General features: G+C 39.0%; 1 protein-coding gene across 1 annotated transcript in view; it reads right to left on the reverse strand.

Annotated features, from left to right (window-relative positions):
* LOC124132531 (lysosomal alpha-mannosidase-like) overlaps positions 1-3,834 on the reverse strand; it is an 85,000-nt gene extending 81,166 nt beyond the window's left edge. Inside the window, exon 1 of the mRNA XM_046496477.2 lies at positions 3,760-3,834. The gene's annotated coding sequence lies outside the window, so the exon portion shown is untranslated. The remainder of the gene's footprint in view (positions 1-3,759) is intronic.
* Positions 3,835-9,178: the final 5,344 nt, after the last annotated feature.

Here is a 9,178-nt window from a genome sequence, read left to right on the forward strand (position 1 = left end):
GGAACAAAATAGTAACAGTTAAATTGACGTGTCCAAATAGGGAAACAAACTGTGACTTTTAACTCGAGGTGTTCGTATAGGAAACAATGACTTTTAACTCGACGTGTTCGTAAAGAAAGAATGGTGACTTTTAACTCGACGTGTTCATCAAGGAAACAATAGTGACAGTTAACTCGACGTGTTCATCAAGGAAACAGAGATAGTAAACTCGACGTGTTCATAAAGGAAACAACAGTGGCTTTGAACTCGACGTGTTCCTAAAGGAAACAATAGTGACTTTTAACTTGACATGTTCGTAAAAGAAATAGTGACAGTTAACTCGACGTGTTGCCATCACATACATGTCGAGGTATCTGTATTTCGGGAGAGGCTGAGTGTCGATTTCAGACCATCATCGGGACCATGCAGTTACGTCAAATGAACGATAACTCGAGATAATACAGTTCACGAGTTTAATGTATTACCAAATTGAACATAGACAAGGACGTACTAATGGGCATGTGTTAACATGACGTTCTTTGCATGACTATTTACACACTGTGCATGGGAATGTTGTGTTTTTTGTTGTTTTGTTTCCTAATAGGATATACATCAGTTCCCATGCAATCTCTGCTACATGGTTAGAGTGATTCTTGTGTAGGGTCCTTACATTTGTGGCATCCACTTTTGACTTTTCATTTTTTGCCTTGACTCTGAGACAGCAATGTGAAGATTAATACCCCTAAGGGATATGTATTTTTAATTCTGTAAGTTCAACGTACTTTTTATAAAGATTTTACTACTGTGAATTGAAACATCTCTTTAAGTTGATTCTTTACTGTCAGATAAACAGAATATAATATGCATTAATTCGAAATCTGCTTTGGTGTCAATTTGTTTTTTATGCATACGTACAGACATGCATCATTTTTCTTTCTCACCGGTTTTGCGATTAGACGAGAAACGATAAAAAATTCATGCATAATACTTTTAACTATCAACTTGAGGAACGGCTGTGGAAACTGGTTTTGTCACACATGTTGAGAGGCGTTTGGGGTATATAACTCGGGAAGATTTGCTCAACAAAGAAGCATGACTTTCTAAGACGCAAATAAGTCAAACATATCGATCTTGTACTGGGCTGTGAGAAGCCGAATTGTCTTTTTTATTTAATTATCGATTGGGTAACAGTGAACTAAGTATCAATAGTGACATACTGACATATGGCAGTCGGACAACACATTATACTGCACAACGAGGTCGGTAATCAAACAACACGTTATACTGCACAACGAGGTCGGTAATCAAACAACACATTATACTGCACAACGAGGTCGGTAATCAAACAACACATTATACTGCACAACGAGGTCGGTAATCAAACAACACATTATACTGCACAACGAGGTCGGTAATCAAACAACACATTATACTGCACAACGAGGTCGGTAATCAAACAACACATTATACTGCACAACGAGGTCGGTAATCAAACAACACATTATACTGCACAACGAGGTCGGTAATCAAACAACACATTATACTGCACAACGAGGTCGGTAATCAAACATCACGTAATACGGCACAACGAGGTCGGTAATCAAACAACACGTTATACTACACAACGAGGTCGGTAATCGAACAACACGTTATACTGCACAACGAGGTCGGTAATCAAACAACACGTAATACTGCACAACGAGGTCGGTAATCAAACAACACATTATACTGCACAACGAGGTCGGTAATCAAACAGCACGTTTTACTGCACAACGAGGTCGGTAATCAAACATCACGTTATACTGCACAACGAAGTCGGTAATCAAACAACACATTATACTGCACAACGAGGTCGGTAATCAAACAACACGTTATACTGCACAACGAGGTCGGTAATCAAACATCACGTTTTACTGCACAACGAGGTCGGTAATCAAACAGCACCTTATACTGCACAACGAGGTCGGTAATTGCACAACACGTTATACGGCACAACGAGGTCGGTAATCAAACAACACGTTTTACTGCACAACGAGGTCGGTAATCAAACATCACGTTTTACTGCACAACGAGGTCGGTAATCAAACAGCACGTTTTACTGCACAACGAGGTCGGTAATCAAACATCACGTAATACTGCACAACGAGGTCGGTAATCAAACATCACGTTTTACTGCACAACGAGGTCGGTAATCAAACAGCACCTTATACTGCACAACGAGGTCGGTAATTGCACAACACGTTATACGGCACAACGAGGTCGGTAATCAAACAACACGTTTTACTGCACAACGAGGTCGGTAATCAAACATCACGTTTTACTGCACAACGAGGTCGGTAATCAAACAGCACGTTTTACTGCACAACGAGGTCGGTAATCAAACATCACGTAATACTGCACAACGAGGTCGGTAATCAAACAGCACGTTTTACTGCACAACGAGGTCGGTAATCAAACATCACGTAATACTGCACAACGAGGTCGGTAATCAAACAACACCTTATACTGCACAACGAGGTCGGTAATCAAACAACACGTTATACTGCACAACGAGGTCGGTAATCAAACAACACGTAATACTGCAGAACGAGGTCGGTAATCAAACAACACATTATACTGCACAACGAGGTCGGTAATCAAACAGCACGTTTTACTGCACAACGAGGTCGGTAATCAAACATCACGTTATACTGCACAACGAGGTCGGTAATAAAACAATACGTTATACTGCACAACGAGGTCGGTAATCAAACAACACGTTATACTGCACAACGAGGTCGGTAATCAAACAATACGTTATACTGCACAACGAGGTCGGTAATCAAACAATACGTTATACTACACACCTAGGACGGTAATCAAACAACACGTTATACTGCACAACGAGGTCGGTAAACAAACAACACGTTATACTGCACAACGAGGTCGGTAATCTAACAACACGTTATATTACACAACGAGGTCGGTAATCAAACAACACGTTATACTGCACAACGAGGTCGGTAATCAAACAACACGTTATACTGCACAACGAGGTCGGTAATCAAACCACACGTTATACTGCACAACGAGGTCGGTAATCAAACAACACGTTATACTGCACAACGAGGTAGGTAATTAAACAACACATGATAATGTTTGTTTGTTTGTTGTTTTACGCCACACTCAGCAATATGCCAGCTTTATGACGGCGGTCTGTAGGTAATTGAGTCTTGACCAGACAATCCAGTGATTGGTATCACGAGCATAGTTCCACTCAATTGGGATACGATGATACAACACGCAGGTCGGTAATCAAACAACACGTTATACTCCACATTCAGGTCAGTAATCAAATACCACATTTAGATAACGAAGAGGGAGACCATCTGGTATTGTAGGAGGAAAATCTATTCACCCATGGCCGACAATGTTTGTCGTGCCAGCGTCGATATGAGAAATTCGGGATTACGTGTGTTTTAAACAAACGCTGTGTGACTTTTAAAAAGGGGTGTGGTGGTATCGTAACACGGAGCCTGGGGTCAAATGAAGTCCATCTATTCGGGATTATAATACAGATACAGTAAACTACGGTAATTACGAACTCAAAGGGGCCACTTATTTTAGTTCGTAATAACGGTAGTTCGTTATAAGCATATATACAGCATATATACAACACATAGACGGGACTACAAGATAAGTTCGTTATATCGGCCAGATCGTTATAAGCGTGTTCGTTATAACCGTAGTTTACTGTATATTATATTATGTATATGTGTACTCGACAGACAGCATGCTCACCACTCGATCCCCTGTAGTGACCCTTGAGACAAGTATGGTATAGTGGAGAGTTGAGAGTAAGTAGGTACGAGTGTCGACCAGGAAATCCTGTTATCTTGAATTGTTTAGCTCAGCAAAGCAGGAAGAGATATTTTAGGTCCATTGTGATGTTGTTTCATCGTCGGATCATAGGTTTTCGGACAGCCGTGTTTATCGTGATTACTCGCGCTATAACGGGGAGGGGGGTAGTATCACAAACACATTGTTAACACGGTACACTACGGTTATAACGAACTAATAGGTACATATACAGTCTGTACAGCAAATGGACGGGATCCCAAAACAGTTCGTAATATCTGTCAGTTCGTTAAAAACGTAGTTTACTGTACTTAGAAGATGGCTTATTTTTAAGAGAAGGTTGTCTTTTAAAAGTGAATGAGATGTCTTACATTTGCTGATGTGAATGAAGAGAAAACCACAAATGTTTCTTAAGCGTCCGAAAACCCATAACACGGGGATTCTTGACTTCATACAAAATCATCCAACCCACCAAATGGTTTGTCCCTTAAACACTCAAACTTTCTTCTCTCACATAACGGTTGTCATGGACAGTGATGGTATCGGCAAATCGCAGAATCGTCCGGTTTAACAAGGTTTCATTGGAGTGACACATGATACGGCTTCTCGCTGATCAGGGCCCACTTGCACAAAGCGATTTTGCGCTAAGATGATCGTAACTTCCATACTTTAACACAGGCTTAAGATAGTCTTAGCGCTAAGGTCGCTTTGTGCAAGTGGGCCCTGATCATCACATTGTCCCTGGGTGCATGTCTCCAGTAGGGGCGGTCGGGTAGCCATGTGGCTTAAGCGTCCGCTCGTCACGCCGAAAACCCGGGTTCGATTCCCGACATGGGTACAATGTGTGAAGCCCATTTCTGGTGTCTCCCTCCGTGAAATTGCTGGAACGTTGCTAAAAGCGGCGTAAAACCATACTCACTAACTCATAAGAACAAAAGTTTTCAGTAGAAGAAGGAAGATTTTATAGATGGGGCATCGTGATATTGCTAGAATGTTGCTAAAAGCGGCGTAAAACCATACTCATTCACTCATGTCTCCAGTAATGAAGAAGTCGTTGATCACCACCGCATGCATCTTGAAACGTGTCCTAATGTCACGACAGCCCGGGCTTGTTCTAATAACCTGTGTGTCACGAAATAATTGCATTCAACAATTCCCTGAACACTTAAGTGTTTGTCCCGAGTGCCACCCATGACCGACAATGTTTGTCATGTCAGCGTCGGCATGGGGAACTCGGGATTACGCGTGTTTTAAACAAACGCTTTGAGACCTTTGAAAAGGGGTGCGGTGGTGTCGTAACGTCAAGGTTGGCGTGAAATGAAGTCCATATAATCGGAATTATAATACAAATATGCATATGTGACTCGACAGAAACCATGCTCACCACTCGATCCCCTATGGTGGCCCTTAAGACAAGTATGAGATGGTTGAGAGTTCAGGGTCAGTTGGTACGAATGTCAACCAGGAAGACACCATCATGAGTTATTGCTAAGCTCAGTAATTCAAGAAAAGATATTTTCGGTCCATTGTGTTTCATTAACCCTTTAAATGATCTACTATCAAGGACTTAGTAAGTGTTTAAGTAAAAAAGAAAGTTTAATCTATTTGCAGAGGTAACGAGGGAAGTTCTTCACCTTCCACACCTGCCTTGTCTATTAACAATTTGTCCACGTGTCAGTAGTTAATTACCTGTGACCCGACATAGAGCTCGTTATCCCCGTCTTTCTTTGTAGCCCCCTCCCCTTAACTATACACACAATCGCATAATTAACAAGCGTGTTCAACATGGACGTAAGTGCTTCATGCATAAACCAACATATCGGTGTATTAACGCGGCGAGAGAGGGCACAGAGCGTGAGCACGTGAATATGGGGTGGGATCTTGTACATAGCGTGTTGGTGAATAGAAAAAAACACAAGAGGATACACAGTGTCCTGCAAGGAATGCCCTACCTATTCAGTGTCATGCAACAGGATGCACCGTCTACGAATCATTTTATTACGGATTCAGTACGTGTTCTAAGGATTGGCCATGTCAACACCGAGGCGGTTTGTAGGAGATACAAATGAGAGCCAAGAGTGTGATTAATTGGTTGATGGCATCCTACTTTATCTTGGTATATGTTTTATCTATTTCCCCAATCCTTTTCAGTAGCCACTTAAATCAGCAAACTAATTAACACGGGGAAGAGCTTGTATGGATGTCAACTTTGTTAGTTTGAGGAGCACGGACGTGTTGACATCCATACATTCTCTTTCTTATGTGTATCACCTCTAAATACCTTTCAAAGACTTAATTAACACAGGTGAAGATATCTTGACAAGGGGTATGTTCATGGAAACTATAACGATCTTTGTACTTATTTATCAGTGTGCAATGGTTCTATATGGAGAACTGTAGACACTGGTCGGTAAATGCCTGTGTAACACTGTGTAATCCTATCGTGTCATGTTTTCGGATTTGGGGGGAATATACCTTTGAATAGATGTATCATTGAACAGATTGCAAAACTATGCTAAAACACACTGGCATTTGAGAGTTTCTATACATATTCTGATTGTCCTCAGATGGATATTATAATTAGCCATTATTACAAGGTGAAATATGATATGTTCTGTTATCCGGTACACTATTCCAACATTGGCGCGATATTGCTTCATTGTGGTGATTACCCGTGAAGATCCAGGTCAGAATAGGTCTTCAGCAACCCATGCTTGCTGTAAAAGGTGACTATGCTTGTCGTAAGAGGCGACAAACGGGGTCGGGTGGTCAGGCTCGCTGACTTGGTTGATGCATGTCATCATATCCAAATTGTGTAGATCGATGCCTATGATGTCAATCACTGGATTGTCTGGTGCAGACTCGATTATTTACAGACCGTCGTCATATAGCTGGAATATTGCTGAGTGCGGCGTTTAACAACATTGTGGTAATATTTCTGCATTACCGATACATTACGCAATAACTAACATTGAGCAGTCAGACAAGGTTTTAAAATACCCATAAATTAGTAGCATAAAAATATGCCTGAAGTATTGATATTGATACATGGGTTTTGTGTTGATACACGGCTGTAGTGTTCATATCCATACTATGCTAGTTATACAGATTACACCTCATCATATCTGTGATGTACTAGTTATACAGATTACACCTCATCATATCCATACTATGCTAGTTATACAGATTACACCTCATCATATCTGTGATTACTAGTTATACAGATTGTTCCCCTATCATTTCCATACTATACTAGTTATACAGATTACACCTCATCATATCCATACTATACTAGTTATACAGATTGTACCCCATCATATCCATACTATACTAGTTATACAGGTTATACCTCATCACATCCATACTAATCTAGTTATACAGATTACACCTCATCATATCTGTGATGTACTAGTTATACAGATTATACCCCATCATATCCATACTATACTAGTTATACAGATTACACCTCATCATATCTGTGATTACTAGTTATACAGATTATACCCCATCACATCCATACTATACTAGTTATACAGATTACACCTCATCATATCTGTGATGTACTAGTTATACAGATTACACCTCATCATATCCATACTATGCTAGTTATACAGATTACACCTCATCATATCTGTGATTACTAGTTATACAGATTGTTCCCCTATCATTTCCATACTATACTAGTTATACAGATTACACCTCATCATATCCATACTATACTAGTTATACAGATTGTACCCCATCATATCCATACTATACTAGTTATACAGGTTATACCTCATCACATCCATACTAATCTAGTTATACAGATTACACCTCATCATATCTGTGATGTACTAGTTATACAGATTATACCCCATCATATCCATACTATACTAGTTATACAGATTACACCTCATCATATCTGTGATTACTAGTTATACAGATTATACCCCATCACATCCATACTATACTAGTTATACAGATTACACCTCATCATATCTGTGATGTACTAGTTATACAGATTACACCTCATCATATCCATACTATGCTAGTTATACAGATTACACCTCATCATATCTGTGATTACTAGTTATACAGATTGTTCCCCTATCATTTCCATACTATACTAGTTATACAGATTACACCTCATCATATCCATACTATACTAGTTATACAGATTGTACCCCATCATATCCATACTATACTAGTTATACAGGTTATACCTCATCACATCCATACTAATCTAGTTATACAGATTACACCTCATCATATCTGTGATGTACTAGTTATACAGATTATACCCCATCATATCCATACTATACTAGTTATACAGATTACACCTCATCATATCTGTGATTACTAGTTATACAGATTATACCCCATCACATCCATACTATACTAGTTATACAGATTACACCTCATCATATCCATACTATACCAGTTATACAGATTGTACCCCATCATATCCATACTATGCTAGTTATACAGATTATACCTCATCATATCTGTGATGTACTAGTTATACAGATTATACCTCATCATATCCATACTATACTAGTTATACAGATTACACCTCATCATATCAATACTATACTAGTTATACAGATTGTACCCCATCATATCCATACTATACTAGTTATACAGATTACACCTCATCATATACATACTATACTAGTTATACAGATTATACCTCATCATATCCATACTATACTAGTTATACAGATTACACCTCATCATATCTGTGATTACTAGTTATACAGATTATACCCCATCATATCCATACTATACTAGTTATACAGATTATACCTCATCATATCTGTGATTACTAGTTATACAGATTACACCTCATCATATCTGTGATTACTAGTTATACAGGTTATACCTCATCACATCCATACTATACTAGTTATACAGATTACACCTCATCATATCAATACTATAGTAGTTATACAGATTGTACCCCATCATATCCATACTATACTAGTTATACAGATTACACCTCATCATATCCATACTATGCTAGTTATACAGATTACACCTCATCATATCTGTGCTTACTAGTTATACAGATTATACCCCATCATATCCATACTATGCTAGTTATACAGATTACACCTCATCATATCTGTGATTACTAGTTATACAGATTGTACCCCATCATTTCCATACTATACTAGTTATACAGATTACACCTCATCATATCCATACTATGCTAGTTATACAGATTACACCTCATCATATCTGTGATTACTAGTTATACAGATTATACCCCATCATATCCATACTATGCTAGTTATACAGATTACACCTCATCATATCTGTGATTACTAGTTATACAGATTGTACCCCATCATTTCCATACTATACTAGTTATACAGAT

This window comes from Haliotis rufescens, unplaced genomic scaffold (genome assembly GCF_023055435.1).
Source record: "Haliotis rufescens isolate VD_foot unplaced genomic scaffold, xgHalRufe1.0.p SCAF_20, whole genome shotgun sequence".
NCBI classification, from domain to species: Eukaryota; Metazoa; Mollusca; class Gastropoda; order Lepetellida; family Haliotidae; genus Haliotis; species Haliotis rufescens.